Source organism: Bison bison, unplaced genomic scaffold (assembly GCF_000754665.1).
Source record: "Bison bison bison isolate TAMUID 2011002044 unplaced genomic scaffold, Bison_UMD1.0 scf7180017864465, whole genome shotgun sequence".
In the NCBI taxonomy this organism is placed as follows: domain Eukaryota; kingdom Metazoa; phylum Chordata; class Mammalia; order Artiodactyla; family Bovidae; genus Bison; species Bison bison.
The window spans coordinates 6,581,148-6,598,813 of NW_011495026.1; positions in this window are offsets into that span (position 1 = coordinate 6,581,148).

A 17,666-nucleotide genomic window follows, 5' to 3' on the forward strand; every position below is an offset into this window, starting at 1 on the left:
TTGGATCTCATTGCAGTCCAAGGGACTCTCAAGAGTCTTCTCCAGCACCACAGTTCAAAAGCATCAATTCTTTGGTGCTCAGCTTTCTTTATAGTCTAACTCTCATGTCCATACATGACTACTGGAAAAACCATAGCCTTGAATAGATGGACCTCTGTTGGCAAATTAATGTCTCTGCTTTTTAATATGCTGTCTAGGTTGGTCATAACTTTTCTTCCAAGGAGTAAGTGTCTTTTTATTTCGTGGCTGCAGTCACCATCTGCAGTGATTTTGGAGTCCCCCAAAATAAAGTCTGTCACTGTTTCCACTGTTTCTCCATCTATTTGCCATGTAATATATATATTACAGATAAATTATATATGTATATGTATATAAAAAGCATACATATAGAATACATTAATAGAGATTATGCAAATGTGGCGCAGTCGTAAAGAATTCGCCTGCCAATACAGGAGATGCAACAGATGCAGGTTCTATCCAGGGTCGAAATGATCCCCTGGAGTAGGAAATCGCAACCCAGAGCAGTGTTCTTATCTGGCAAATTTCATGGAAGAGGAGTCTGGTGGGCTACAGTCCGTGGGATCACAGAGAGTTAGACATGACTGAGCAAGTGACTAAGCACACATGCACACAGGCAAACATACACAGACACATAGACACACACACACACACACACACTCATATATATATATATATTTTTTCCACCCCCTCTGCCAGGCAAGAATACTGAAGTGGGGTGCCATTTTCTCCTCCAGGGGACCTTCCCCACCCAAGGATTAAACCTGTGTCTCCTGCATTGGCAGATGGGTTCTTTAGCACTCTACCACCTGGGAAGCCCCATATTTATGTATACACACACACACACACACATATATATTTCTTTCTTTCTTCTTCCAGAAATTGACTCTTTTTTTTTTTTTTTTAATTCTCCTAGATGGTGGCAGGCCCCAGCTTTATGTAGTTATCTCAGTCAGGCTTTCACTCCTGAGACAATGTCTCATGTTCTAGAATGACTTTTACCATCTCAGGCCATCATCTCCAGCACTTAGGTCACATCTCTGCCCTGGTACCATTACAACCACCAAGGTATGAGTTTAAAAGCATATTGCAGGCTATTTCAAGTTTATGGCTCTAATTTTAATTTTCCTCTTCATTTTTGGCTCCTTGGGACTTCTGAGATTTTGTGTTTGTTAAAAATGCAAACTTTCTAGGTATGTGTGCACAGCCCTTTATACTAGCTCAATTTGTTATGCTGTTGGCTGTTGTGGTATTAAATTCCCTTGAATTTCGTCAGTCATTTAAGTCTTCTTCCCATGGGTTCTTCAAATTTTAGTTCTTGTTTATGATTTTAGTGTTTCTTAGAGTCTAATATTGAAGAAAGTATTTCTTTGAAAATATGCCACTAGTACTTCTATGCTTGGAGCAGAAACAGAAAAAATGTAAGAATTACTGCTCCAATAATGCAGTGTGGTATGATATTGCTGTTATATTAAGAAAGGTTTTTTTTTTTCCCCCCATCTATTTTCTTTCACCACTCCTCTCTCTTCTTACAAATTGAAATGCTAGAGCATTTAGCACTCTTAAAGAGGAAAATAACACTGTTAAAGAGAAAAGGGGGACTCTCTCCATTTCTAGAGCTCCAAACAGTCGTAGACCCATTAAAGGGAAGACAGAGAGCACCGGAAAGAAAGCATCATGAATTTGACCAAAGCTTCCCTGTTCCACCACACAATCCAGGACAGAGGACAGGTGCCCAAATCTAGAGCCGGTAGTGGATGGGAATAGTTGGAAGAGAAATTTTAATTGTGTGGACAAAGGTGGATTGCAAGGAGGGAGCGACCCTGTGCCTGATTGCTTAAATGAAGCCCTTAGGAAAGAGCAAAATGCATACTTCCTGGGAACTGAGAGTAGAGGGGAACATGAATTGTTCTCAAATAGAGGTGTTTAAATGTTGTCTCTAGATAGATCCAGCCTTAGAGGACATCGCAACAGAGAGATGTTGGAAAAACAGATCCACTTCTAGGTTTCCACAAGGCCAAGAAATATAATGAGTAGAAGTGGGCAAACCTAGAAGCCATGCTACTAGAAACTGGTACATTTCTACAGCATGGATCAAGGACTGAATTCCAGAATCTTCTATGGCTATCTCAGCAAATGCCAAGGAAGGCAAAACTGATGGTAATGTCTCATTACTAATGTCTTATTATGTCATGCGCTTGCTTTCTGTCACTAAGTCATGTCTGATTCTTTGCGAACCCATGGACTGTGGCCCACCAGGCTCCTCAGTCCATGGGATTTCCTAGGCAAGAATACTAGAGTGGGTTACAATTTCCTAATCCAGGGGATCTTCCCAACCCAGGGATTCAATCAGGGTCTCCTGCATTTGCAGGTAGATTCTTTATCATTGAGCCACCAGGGAAAGACTTACTATGTCAGAAGCCTCCTTAATATTGTGTGCCTCTTATTATAAAGACTTGATCACAAATTGATTGAAATTTGTTTCCAGCCCCACAAAGGAATGGAGGGCAGAAAAAGAAATGGAGTGAAAGAAACTACAAAGTTTAGTTTCAGGAACTGAATTTTAATCTGCTCCAGAAGCAATGCTTTCCTTAATTCAAACTCTCCTTTCAAGTTTGTTTACTTACATGATTTGAAACATTTCACCCTAAAACATTCAGCATTTTTCTTTTAGTAGCAAAAACATATAATACTTGGTATGTATGTTTTCTAAGGCACTGATTTCAAAACAATACCTAAGGCCAGATTCAAATGCAGTCTTTTGTTCATCTCACAGTGGGATGTTGGAAGCCTACTCAGACTTGCTCCTAAGAATCAATTACATACATTTTTTCCAATGTTTACTGGTGTTTACTCCATGTTTACTGATATCATCCAAGTAGCTCTAAACTGGCCATAATGGGAATATTTAGACCATGTGCTATGCTGTCTCTCAGTCATGTCAATCTCTTTGTGACTCTATGGACTGTAGCCCACCAGGCCCCTCTGTCCATGGGATTCTCCAGGCAAGAATACTGGAGTGGGTTGCTGTGCTGTCCTCCAGGGGACCTTCCAGTCCCAGGGATCAATCCGTGTCTCATGTCTCCTGCATTGGCCGGTGAGTTCTTTACCACTAGTGTCATCTGGGAAGCCAATAGAAAGCAACAAATGGTATACAGCAGGGCTTCCTCCTCCCCTGAGAATTGCTGTTAAATGTTTAGCAATATATCACTGATCCTGTATCTTTAGCACTGGAGAGCCATTTTTAAACTTCCCATCTTTCTGCTACAGGGGAATTTATTTTTACTTCTTGAGCAGAGAATACCCAGTCACATATGACATTTTTTATGAATCCTGGGCGTTCCAGATTTCTAACTTAGTAAAATCATGTTTTATGTTTAGAAATTTTGAATCATTGGATTTATGGAATGATTTCTGTGGGGCTGGGATTCAGTTGCATGACCTCCCTCCCATAGTGCCCACCCAGCATTTTGCATCTGTTGGGCTCACATACAGCCTGAGCAGCAGCCTCAGAAGCAACAGCTGCTGTTAAAATGACCCAGAGGGTAAATTTCATATTAGTCCTGTCATGGAAAACAGAGTAGTAGGAAATCATGTCACAGAGATGTTCTGTGGGTAGATACATAATTATAATGCTGTTTTTTAATTCTTTTTTATAGTAGTGACCAATGTCAAACTTTTGAAGAAATTAATGATGAGGAAATTAAAGCAAGGAAATGAAATGGGCTGCCATGGTATGAATAGTTTATCTAGCCTTTGAGAATTCAGAGATAAAGGATGAAAGACTTGTTCCAGAAGCAAAGGGTGGGACTTTCTTTTATCAAGTGAAATGAGTATAAGTGAATTAAAAGGTCACTCAGAAATGACTTTGTTTATTATCCGGATCACTTGTGTTTTATCTTTTGCAGACAATAAGTTTGTGAATGTTCCACTTTGTGCCTGTATGACAAGAGGGAAGACAGTGGTGTGGGGAGTGAGGCTCAGGACAGGAGAACATAAAGTTAAGAAGAAAGCCTGAGGGTTTCCTGGAGGGGGGAAAGAGAGGAGGGGGAAAGTTTACAGAAAAGTGGCCAATTTCCAGACCCCACACAGACTTCCCTAAACAATAGGAAAAACACTCCAGGATTTCCTAGTCCCAAAGATTTAGTCGACTTGATACAGTAGAATAATGACCGCTGGCTCAGATGTCAAGCCATGTCTGGTCTCTCTGTAGTTTGTAACAGTTATTACAGGAGCTCCTGATGCCAAAAAATTATAAGAACAAGAAATGTCCCTAAATCACCATCCATTTTGATTTGCAAAGAATCTATCTTGTAATATTTTCCTCTCAGCCTGATAGCTTTAAACAGTGCTCAAGGCTATTTTATCCTCCAACATTTTTTATCAGTCCAGTCATACAAAAACCATACTAAAGCATATGTGAACATTCAAAATAAAGGAAAACTTTAACATTTTTATGTATTTTATAATTTATTAGCTGAGTAATTTTCATGATTCCAGAAACTGCATTTGCTATACTGGAGCAGATATCTACTAATTGAAATGTATTGGCTGGAATTTTTTTTAGCTGAAATACATTAACTTTTTCTTTTTTTTAAAAGAAAAAAACAGAATGCAATGTTGTAGAAACATTCACTTCAGCAAATTGAAGCCATGCATGGAAAATTGAGATCTGAGCCACTTTCCTCTAAGAATGTATAAAATAATTCAAATAGAACTTTATTTAGTAGTGATCCATAGCAATAGTAATTCAATTTAAGAACAAAGGATGAGGGATTTAAGACAACAATATAATGAAAGAGAGAAAAAAAAAAATTCCAGGTGGCCAAGACTCTCCTTTACACTCAGTTAAATGCAATAATTAGTTCAGGTTATGGATTTTGTTCACTTCTACAATAAATATTTGTTGGAGCCTAGTATGTGTCATGGAGAAGGCAATGCCAACCCACTCCAGTACTCTTGCCTGGAAAATTCCATGGACAGAGGAGTCTGGTAGGCTGCAGTCCATGGGTTCGTGAAGAGTCGGACACAACTGAGCGACTTCACTTTCACTTTTCACTTTCATGCACTGGAGAAGGCAATCGCAACCCACTCCAGTGTTCTTGCCTGGAGAATCCCAGGGACAAGGGAGCCTGGTGGGCTGCCATCTATGGGGTCACACAGAGTCGGACATGACTGAAGTGACTTAGCAGCAGCAGCAGCAGCAGCAATATGTGTCAGGTACTTTATTAGGCATTAGAGATACAAGACGGGAAAATAGACCCCCCCCCCAAAAAAAAAGAGGGAGATAATACTGGATCATTTCCCTCAGTGTCTGACCTACTGTGATAAGACTAGGACCTAAAAGAAAGTAGAGATCCCTGAATGCACTTGGCACAGTGGTGCGTTAATGAACACGTGAGGAACATGGAGAAACTGGCTTGGCCCTCTTCTCTGTTGTTGCCCATTTCCTGATGAGGAATTGGCAACAACCAGTTAAGAAAGGTCTGTTTTCATCTTCTCCCTTGGTGTGCAGAGCAAAACCTTTAAAAGTCCAAAGTGCGAAGTCAGGGATAGGTGTCTTTTCTTTCTTCACCAAAACCTCTGCTGTTAGCTGATGGCTTGATACTTGCATGAAAGGGAATTTTATCAGAACTCTAATATGAGAAAGTTGGAGATTGTTTACACTCTCTTTGATAAAGTTCTATTTGAAGAATTTTGCTTCTGTTGCCTTCCTTAAAAATTAGCTTCAACTTCACACAATCTAAGTACAAGCTAAAGACATTAATCCTTGTAATTTAATAACCATTTGTAATTTAGAACTGGAGCATTGACAGATCTAGAATTGTCTTCAGATTGCCTTAGAACTCATCTAATATCTTATTTGAAAGTTTAGAAAAACTTTTTAATCAAATTTAAATGAGGCAAGATTGAAGTCATCAATTTTATGTTCTCTTCAGACTGGAGAGACTGGCTTCATCTCTGCTCTTGGCATCATGAAACGCCAACTGAAATTTATGCGTTGACTATTTTAATGATCAAATCTGTTGCATTTGGAACTTTGTAATAAAATCTATTTTCAGAACTTTAGCCATCCCAGTCTCCTTTTTTGTCTCTCAATTGTCTTATTTTCAACCCTGGTACAAAGTAGCTGTTTCTATGCTGAGAGAATTTCTCCTCCTAAATCCCGGCATGCCTAGTTAACTCCAAGTCCACCCTTCACATCAAGCTTTGCTTAAGCATCACCATCCTCTTCAGGTTAGATTTGATTTGTTTTGTCACATATTTGGAGAGATCCATGTAACTTTCCTGACTAGCATTTTGTTGTTGTTCAGCTGTTATGTTGTGTCCAACTCTGCGAGCCCATGGACTGCAGCACACCAGGCCTCCCTGTCCTCCACTATCTCGTGGAGTTCGCTCAAATTCATGTCCAGTGAGCAGGTGATGCCATCCAACCATCTCATCCTCTGCTGTCCCTTTCTCTTTTGCCTTCAATCTTTCCCAGCATCAGGGTCTTTTCCAGTGAGTTGTCTCTTTACATCAAGTGGCCAAAGTATTGGAGTTTCAGCTTCAGCATCAGTCCTGTCTATGAATATTCAAGCATGATTTCCTTTAGGACTGACTGATTGATCTCCTTGCAGTCCAAGGGACTCTCAAGAGTTTCCAGCACCACAATTTAAAGCATCAATTCTTTGGTTGTTCAGCCTTCTTTATAGTCCAACTCTAGCATTTAATCATATATAATATTCAAAATTTTAATATAGAAACTTGCAAAGAGAATAGTATAATGAATTCCTATGCATTCACCACCACCAGCTTCAATAATAACAACCCGTGTTTAATGTTTTTTCTTAACAATTAAATCAATTAATTTATAATATACATCTAATAATATTTAGCAATTTAAAACTTGATTGCTTTTGAGTAATGCATAGAGTTTTGTAACCATTTCCATAATTGTGATATCAGACAAGTCATCACCCTAAAATGTTTCTCTAACCCCTTTGATGTCAATATTATACTATCTTTTTCTCAACTGTTTCATGTCTTCTTAAGTTGTAAGAATCCCTTATACAATCTGAGTACAACTACTTAGATACATTTTGTAAACATTCTTTTCCCAGACTGGCTTGTCTTTCATTTTTTAAACAATATCTTTGGAGGGGTAAAATATTTTAATATATATCAAGTTCAATTTGTCAAAAAATATTTTTTTTAGGATTTCTGCTTTTTGTGTGCTTTCAAGAAATATATCCAGAACCTAAGATCACAATAATTTTTCTACTATATTTTCTTCTTAGAAGTTTTCTAATTTTGGATCTAACCTTCTGGTCTATGATCAAGTGTATATACGGTGTGAAGTAAGAGCCAAGGTTTAATTGGTTTAATTTTGTATCACACAAATTTAATTGTCTGTATGATTAGATTTTATATTTAATTGTTTGATATTTAATTGAACAATTAAATTTGATATTTAATTTTTCCAGCATCACTTGTTGAAAAGAACTTTTCATAATCAAATTCCTTGACATATTTGTGGAAAATCCACTTACTAAGTATGTGTGAGTCTACTTCTAGATGCTCAATTTTTTTTTCCTTTGATGTACAACTTTATGTTTTACTCAGTATCATGTTGGTTCAGTTACTATAACATTATATTTAGTCTTGTAATTGAGTCATGTGTATCCTTCAAGTTCAACCTTCTTTTTCGAAGCAATTTTGGCAATCCCTGGTTCTTTGCATTTAAATCAACTTGTTGATTTCTTGCATTGACAGATGGATTCTTTACAAATGAGCCACCAGGGAAGCTCTAACTTGTTGATTTTTAACAACAAAAATACACTGTGATTTTGATTAGGATTGTGTTAATTTTTTCTGATAAATTATAAAATTGGCATTTTAACAGTATTGGATTTTCTAACTCATGAACATATATCTCTATTTATTTAGTGGCATTATTTTGTAATTGAAAAAGAACCAAATTTTATGAGGTGTTTGATGAGAAGGAGACACAATAGAGGAACAAAGTGGCATCTTTCCCATAGCAGGTCTTCTGAATTCTTTTTGAGGTCTCTGTGAAGAGAGAGATTTTTTAAAAAAAACTGATGTTGATGGTTTCATTTAAGAACAGCTGTGGAATTCTGGATATAAGGAGAGTTGCGTGGAATTTGATAACAATGAGTTGTAAAATATCAGCACAAATCTAGTGACTTGAGGTAAAATGTGGAAGCATTTTCTAGCAGCAGCATCCTTGACACAGTTTTCTTTTCTGTATATATTAGGTCAATTACTGGAGCTCGGGTGTTTCCTTCCAAACTCTAAATGATCCACTGGTGACTAAGACTTGACCTGAAGTTTCATGGGCTAAAGGTATCCAGTGCCACGTGGGGCTTTTGCATAGGGCTCACTGAAGTCCTGAGGTATAAGCTTTCACCTTCCTCAGGACATTCTATGGGCCCACTATCAAAAAAAGTTCTCCTTCAAACTGAGACCAAGAGAACACCTATTGCAGCTTTCCCCCACAGATATTGTGATCTACGTATTTGGGTGATCGGGGTGGTTTGCTGTCACCTCGGTTAGAAAGATTGTATTTTCCAAAAATACCAATATGTATGTGAATTGATGGGACCTGTTCTCTCTCTTGAACCTGGGCAGGGACTTATAATTGCCCTGAACATTGGGGTACAGTGTCAGCGATGCTAGGTGACTTTCTTTTTTTTTTTTTTCTTTAAAAGAATTATTTTATTGTGGTACATGAGAGCTACCCTCTTAACAAATTCTAAAGTGTAAAATGCAGTATTGGTGACTACAGTTACAATGATGTACAACAGATCTCTAGAACTTCCTTATCTTGCTTAATTGAAACTTCATGTCCTTTGATTAGTAACCACCCATTTCCACTTTCCCTTAACCTCTGGAAACCACCACTCCACTCTTTTGATTGTATGGATTTGACTATTTTACATACCTTGTATAAGCAGAATTTATTCTTCTGTGGCTGGTTTATTTCACTTGGTATGATGACCTCAAGGTTTATCCATGTTATCCCATATTGTAGAATTTCCTTCTCTTTCACTGCTGTACAGTATTCTGTTGTATGTACACACCACATTTTCTTTAGCCATTCAACCACTGATAAATATTTAGGTGTCTCCACATCCTGGCTATTGTAAGTAGTGCTGCAATGAACATGGGAGTGCAAATATCTCTTCAAAATTCTTGTTTCAGTACTTTTGAATAAATAAAGAAGCTTTTGCCTGGTGCTTTAATTCTCTTTTTTCTCTCTTAAGATATTTACCTATGGAGCCTAGCTACCATATTATAAGGATCACCAGATGACATAGAGTGATGATGCATATGTGTTTCTGTTAATAGCCCCAACTATAGTCTGAGCTGATATTCAGCCCTGACCACAAGATATAAATGAAAGTCTTTGGAAGATGACACCCTCCAGCCTTCAAGTCTTGTAATTAAGACCCCAGAGCAGAGATACCCTATTCAACTTGATGACCAGCAGAAACAATGAGAGGTAACAAATCATTTTTCTTATTTAATCCATTAAATTACGGGATGATTTGTTACAAAGCAGTAGATACTTGAAATACTTTCCCATGAGACTTTCCGGTACTGACTACACAAGGAGCTTGAACGTCTCTTAATACTCATTTCCCTCCTCTCCATATGATTCTCCACAACTATTTGTCTGATTTCATGCATGGATTTATCTAGTGGGGTTGGACACAACTAAGCAACTAAACACTACTCTTCTATTATTTGAAAGTGAAAGTCCCTCAGTCATGTCAGACTCATTGCCTGTCAGGCTCCTCTGTCCATGGAATTCTCCAGGCTAGGATACTCGAGTGGGTAGCCATTCCCTTCTCCAGGGGATCTTCCCAAGCCAGGGATCAAACCCAGGTCTCCCACATTACAGGTGGATTCTTTACTGTCTGAGCCACCAGGGAAGCCCCCTTCTATAATGGGCATAACATGGTAATCTGACTTTCTATCTATTGTTTCATGGAAGCCCAATGTGCTAAATAGTTAAAACAAAATAATTTGTTACTAAATAATATTCAAATACTAAATATTAGTGTTTTCAAGGCTTTCTTTTCAATTCTCAAGATACTATTTTGATATTAAAAACATTTGAGTCTTTCTTATAGCTTTTCAGCTATATAAATCTTAATTGTTCTTGATTCAATGTGGAAGACTGGTGAGTGTGGAAAGAAAAGTGCAAAGATGACTATTTTAAGATATAATTCACTAAATATATGAGTGACATACAAGTATGTACTAGGTTTATCAATGGAGATCAGGGATCACTTGTAGTAAGTATGTGTTTAAAACATTGATTAACCTCACTCACATTCACTTTCCCAGAGAACTTTAGCATTATTCCTACTCAAGATATCTAGGATGCCAAACCAGCAGGTCCTCAATTATGTATATATGAAGACACTTCTCACAAATTAGTCACTATCATTCAAGAATGCCTAACAGGGAGGAAGATTCCATCAAGGAAGCACTTTCTCAGCTCCCTTCCTTGTGTCCTTTGCTTAGTCGTTCAGTTGTGTCTGACTCTTAGCAACCCTGTGGATTGTAGCCTGGCAGGCTTCTCTGCCCATGGGGATTCTCCAGGCAAGAATACTGGAGTGGGTTGCCATGCCCTCCTCCAGGGAAATCTTCCCAACCTAGGCATTGAACCCAGGTCCCCCTCATTGCAGGTGGATTCTTTACTGTCTTGAGCCTTCAGGGCTCCCTTCCTACTATATTATTATTTCTTTCTACCAATGTATATCTCACGCTTTTTACCAGTTTTTCCATTGAATTGTTATCAACCTGTGTCCAAATAGCAACAACAACAAAGCAAAGTGGAAACAAGACAAATATTCTTGTTCCTGTTGTAAGAAGTTGGTCATCTACTACCCAGACTCACCCCAAGCAGCACTCCTTTTATCAAAAGATACAAAGGCTTTCAACGTTTCTTCTTGACTTGTACTTTTAAGCAAAACTTACAGGTAGACATATTGGCAGAACAAAGTGGAAAGGGAATCGCTTTTAATGAAGTTTAAGACACATAACCTGAAATTTTAAATATGAAAATTATAACTTTTATTAAATACTTAATAATGCATGCTCTTCAATTGTTAATAATTGTAACTTTGTTGTTGTGTTGTGTTAGTTGCTCAGTCATGTCCAACTCTTTGTGACCCCATGGACTGTAGCCCACCAGGCTCCTTGGTCCATGAAATTCTCCAGGCAAGAATACTGGAGTGGGTTGCCATGCCTTTTTTCAGGGGATCTTCCAGACCCCCGGATCGAACCTGGGTCTCTTGCATTGCAGGCAGATTCTTTACTATCTGAGCCACCAGGGAAGCCCTACTGCTGCTACTGCTAAGTCGTTCATTCGTGTCCAACTCTGTGTGACTGCACAGACGGCAGCCCACCAGGCTCCCTCGTCCCTGGGATTCTCCAGGCAAGAACACTGGAGTGGGTCGCCATTTCCTTCTGCAATGCATGAAAGTGAAAAGTGAAAGTGAAGTCGCTCAGTCATGTCTGACTCCTAGCAACCCCATGGACTACAGCCTACCAGGCTCCTCCCTACATCTCATATTTACCTAAAAGTGAAATTTAATAGTGTAATTTTGAATATAAAATGGTATAGCCAATTATTTCTCATTATATTTAGGTATATCTTTTGTCAATAGAGCATTCAATCATTCAAGCTCCCATAAAATACTTGCTAATAAGTGATTACATAACACTTAAAAAGCTGTTAAGTAGACCTTCCAATTTATGGTTCTAGGTGCATTTTATGAAAAATGGTTGTCTTTTCAGGAATGACAATTCCATTCAGATCAAATCTCACTGTTAACACATAGTTATAAGTTTGGTATATCAGAAGTTTTCTCATTTCTTTGGATATCACTGTGGCTTGCTCACCTTTTATCTATTAAAGTTATGTATTATGAGGCTGGATCAAAAATTGTGCCAAATGCCTTGGATGTGAGGTAATTTGTTTTCTATTAAAACTCAGATTCTTGTAAACAAAGCCCAGGAGAAACATTAGCCTAAAAAAGGCCTTTTAAATCTCTTTCTGCCTCATGCCAGAGAAGGATTTTTCAGGCACCAGGAGTGTGTGTCACAATACACTTACAGGTCAATGAAAGAACATTCAACCTTTGTAACTTGAGGTTACATGATTTTAAAGTTGCCTGTTTTCTAATTCCATCAGGACTAGATAACTCACTTGAGCGGAATAGTTTAACTTAAAAGTTCTTAGTTGTTGGAAGATTTCTGGACCAGGCAACCTAAGGAATACAAAACTAGCTAAACGAGTACAATATAACAAAAATAAAAACAGAAACAAAAATACAGAAAAAGGATCACTGCATCTTCTTTATGATCTTTATATTCTCTTCCAAGAAACCTTTCAGGGAAATTAAGGACTAAATGTTTAATATGGTAACTAATTGTTAACAGGTTAAAAGCAAGGTACTGAGGATTCAGATCTTTGACCTTCTTAGACTGTTGCTGCTGCTGCTACTAAGTCGCTTCAGTCGTGTCCGACTCTGTGCGACCCCATAGAAGACAGCCCATCAGGCTCCTCCATCCCTGGGATTCTCCAGGCAAGAACACTGGAGTGGGTTGCCATTTCCTTCTCCAATGCATGAAAGTGGAAAGTGAAAGGGAAGTCACTCAGTCGTGTCCGACTCTTCACGACCCCATGGACTGCAGCCTACCAGGCTCCTCCATTCATGGGAGTTTCCAGGCAAGAGTACTGGAGTGGGGTGCCAGTGCCTTAGACTGTTAGCAGGTACCTAAGACTGTTTGTTGTTCACCTATTTCACATTGCTTGTTCCAGAGGGCGGGTGGAACAAGGAGGGCTTTCTGTCTAACTGCTTTGGGTTCGATCCCTGGGTTGGGAAGATCCTCTGGAGAAGGGAAAGGCTACCCACCCCAGTATTCTGGTCTGGAGCATTCTATGGACTGTATAGTCTATGGGTTCACAAAGAGTCGGACACGACTGAGCAACTTTCAGTGTCACTTATAGACATGCTTTAATTCTTCATGCTAGGAAATGGTAAATGATTCCCAACAGAGTATTTAGAATACCCAAAAGAAGAAAAAAGAAAAAACTATACATAAAATTACTACAATAGCTCAGCTGGTAAAGAATCCATCTGCAATGCAAGAGAGATCCTGGTTGCATTCCTGGGTAAGGAAGATCTCCTGGAGAAGGGATAGGCTACCCATTCCAGTATTCTTGGGCTTTCCTGGTGGCTCAGTTGGTAAAGAATCTGCCTGCAATGAAGGAGATCTGGGTTTGATCCCTGGGTTGGGAAGATCACCTAGAGTAGGAAATGGCAACCCACTCCAGTATTCTTGCCTGGAGAACTTCATGGGCAGAGGAGCCTAACAGGTTACAGTCTGTGGGGTCACAAAGAATCGGACTTTAACACACACACACACAAGGACACCCAACAGACAAAAGCTCTTGGTATTTTAGGACACTTCTTTCCATATTCTTTTAAAGTGTAGTTAGTTTATACAATATAATTTAAATGAATACTAATTTAAACTTTATACAAATATAATTTGCTCATGTATCCATATTATTAAAGGCTGATTTAAAACATGAATATATTTCATGTCATTTCATGAAATATAGTAGATATAGCTTATATTTGTATTCATATCTATCTCTATATATCATTTTTTCTGATTAAAGACATGATGCAATGCTTCTTAAGAAATAGTAAATTTAAAAAATTTAAAAATACATATGTGCCATTTTTGTCAGTTTGTGTAACTAAGGGTTCATGTATTTATATTCATATATTCATTAAATGAATGATATGAAATTTTAAGCACAGACATTTTTTTCCCATAACATTATCTTCCTCTGTTCATGGAATTTACCAGGCAAAAATACTGGAGTGGGTTGCCATTTTCTTCTCAAGGAGATTTTCCTGACCCAGAGATTATAAGGGCTTCCATTGTAGCTTAGTTGGTAAAGAATCTGCCTGCAAAGCAGAAGACCTAGATTTGATTCCTAGGTCAGGAAGATTATCTGGAGAAGAATACCTCCAGTATTCTTGCCTGGAAAATCCCATGGACGGAGGAGCCTGGTAGGCTGCAGTCCATGGGGTCGCGAAGAGTCGGACAGGACTGAACGACTTCACTTTTACTTTTCACTTTCATGCACTGGAGAAGGAAATGGCAACCCACTCCAGTGTTCTTGCCTGGACAATCCCAGGGACGGGGGAGCCTGGTGGGCTGCCGTCTATAGGGTCGCACAGAGTCGGACATGACTGAAGCGACTTAGCAGCAGCAGCAGCAAAGATTTTCTTCTATTGTTTCCGGCTGCCTTGGTTCTATATTTTCAAGAACACCAGCTATCTCCATTCTTTTTGCTCCAAATCTATCAAATCCTACCTTATTGTTTACACTACATGCTTTCTGTATTTCAGGTTTCTCAATAGGTCTTGCCTTTCTATCCATCAGTATATAACTTTTTTCTGCTTTCTTTGTTTTAGGTTTTTTTGAATAACTCTTTTGCTTACTTATTTCCCTTTCCATCTCATCCTATTGACTGTTTTGTCTCAGGTATTCTCCACTTAGAACTTTTGAAATGCCATAATTATTAGTTTAGTGAAGATATTTTATATAAAAGCCTTGTTCTTCTGAATACTCAAAGACTGGTTTTAGTCAACAAATTATGTCTCATAGGAGTCTCAAAGTCTATTGAAAATATTAAATATTTTCTTGAAATTTTTCTTAGGTTCTCAAATAAATGATTTTTAGAGTAATATTCAGTGGCAGTATGCTGTGATGATTTGACATGCAGTCTGGGGATCAGAGTGCTGGGGTCAAATTGGCTTCCATTACATCACAGCAATGTAACTTTAAACATGTTACTTAATTCTTTCCCGGTTTCCTCTTTGACAAAATGCAGATGATACTGATTTGTATAACAAACATGCCATTATACATATTGTTAGTTATTCTAGCTTTCTAAAAATGTCAGGACTCAGTAAAAAAGAAGTACCAAAATGGATGCCGAATTTTCTGGTTATGATTGAAGTTCCTTTAAAAATGGGGCAAATTATAAAAAGAACATCTACCTTCTTTTAGGATGAAACCTAATACATTTTTTTCTGAAATGCCTAATTCCATCTGCTTTGTAGTTAATGGAAAGCTCTCCCGGATTCCAGGGCTACTTGAGTAAATACACTCAATTTTTGATATTGCTGTTGTTTTTGAATTTTCCATTTCATTCATAGGTATTTTGAAGGAAAGTTGGTAGAAACTGCTGTTTTAAATCATAAGATCCTGTTTATTATCTATTATGTTTGTTTGTTTGTTTAAAATTTAGTTATGAAATCTTGCAACTGTTACAGCAACAGGCTGTTTAGAGGTCAGGTCTGTTATTCTCTTGAGAAGAAACTGTAGTCTTTATTCTTGCCCAGTTGCCAGAAGCAGTGATTTAGGTATGAGGTTTTCAACTTCCCTTGGTGGACAGGAAAGGAACTGGATAGGGTCAGAAGTCAACTTGAATGTTCCTGAAAGGCCTCTGAACTTCCCCTACTTTAGTTCTGTCAGAACTTTTGACGATGCCTTAAAGAAAGAAATATATTTTACCCAGTACATATATGTACACAAACTGAAACAAAACGTTTTAAACTGTTTATTTTTACCATATGTGATATATTTTTCTTTTTACTTTTTGATTTTGTTTCATTAAAAAAAATCACTCACAGACTATTAAATTTAGTTTATTACCTCTAAAGAGTTGTGGCATTCAATTAAAAAAAATAAAAATCACTGGATTAGAGTTTGAGGTTCTTCTGACTTACCCTCCTGCCCATATTGATGCTTTCAAGTCCTATTGGAAAATAATGAAAGGTGAGATGTTTATAAATAATATAAGAAGAGATTAGAACAGATGTCATAATGCATAAACAGAAAACAGATTAACTGTTAAACATTTTCCCTCTATCAGTTGCTACACCCAATTTGACCTCTCAGAAAAAAAGAGATAATATCAATTAAGAATAAAACAAATGTTTGACATGCTTCTTACAAGAGAAACCAATAAAAGATTTAAATATAGAAAGTAAAAATTCCTTAATCCTAAATTTAGAAATTTTGCTAGTATCTATTATGTACAGATCTATTTTCTGCAACTGGACAATTATATTCTCATAGACTAGAAAGCAGAAGAGAAGAAAGATCAACTAAAACAAGTAAGTTAATTTTGCTCACAGGTAGAAACACTTGAACTGACAAAACTTCAAGAGGTCTCTGAATTTGTAGACTCATGACAATGAAGTTTTTAAAGCATTTATTCTTTCCACTTTTAATTTAAGAATGAATACGTGTCTGTCATTTAATTATTGATAACAGATAAAAGTAAAGGAAAAGGACACCAAACATATCTTTTATTTTTGCTTTTGTTTTCTTTTATAGGCAAGCAAATATTAAAGCCAAAAGCTAGTGTTTTACTCTATGCCATGTCAGACTGATTTGAGATTTATATAAAGTTCAAAATTCAGCTTTTGGTGCACTTTAAAAACAATGTAGAGCCTTTTTTTTCTGAATTTTATGAGCCAAACAATAGACATCATTATTATTCTAGCTACTTGTTGTTGTACAGAAGTAATTACTGTACCTGCCTAATTAGACAGCTAGAATTGCTATAAAGAAATCTTAAAGTGTCCTGAAATAGTTTATTTGGCAAGCCTTTTCTAGTCATTTGGCTTTGGGAAGTCTGATATAAGAGTAGGGTATCACTTTTCAGGTTTAACATTGGCTTATGGTCAGTTAAAAAAAAAAAAGAAAGAAAGAAAAGCGGAAAAAAAAGAGAGAAGAGAGAAGGAAAGAGAGAGATTATTTCTTTGTCAAATTAAGTCATTTTTCCAGAATCCCTGGGGAGAATACATTTACTCGCTTCATATAATGAACTGGTAGGGAGGTTCGGTCAAAAATATTGTTCTAAAACTGAAGTGAGAACTAATAGCTGAGAAATGTATATTTAAAATGGAGGTTCACATAAAGTATCAAAAGTTCAAAGTCGGTCTTATTTCCATTCCTATGTGTTTCATATCTATTTAACTGAAAGGCAGAAGTAGTTGAATATTTTGAGTAACTTGTACACTCATTGTCAGGGTAGGGGGTGATGATTAAGAAAGAACTTCTCACTAAATGTTGCCAAAAAGTCAGCAGTTATTTGCAGATTGACAACTTTCTTTTCCTTCCTCTTGGTCTGTCTGCTTCTAGCCACAAGCACAGTCAATCAAGGGAGTTTTATGCATAGTCTCAAATGCTGTATGCTATGGGCAAATACCATAATTTTTTTTTACTTTTAAAGTTTATGTACCTTTATGTCGAAACAGCAAGAGAGTTCCAGAAACATATCTATTTCTGCTTTATTGACTATGCCAAAGCCTTTGACTGTGTGGATCACAATAAACTTTGGAAAATTCTGAAAGAGACAGGAATACCAGACCACCTGACCTGCCTCTTGAGAAACCTATATGCAGGTCAGAAAGCAACAGTTAGAACTGGACATGGAACAACAGACTGGTTCCAAATAGGAAAAGGAGTACGTCAAGGCTGTATATTGTCACCCTGCTTATTTAACTTATATGCAGAGTACATCCTGT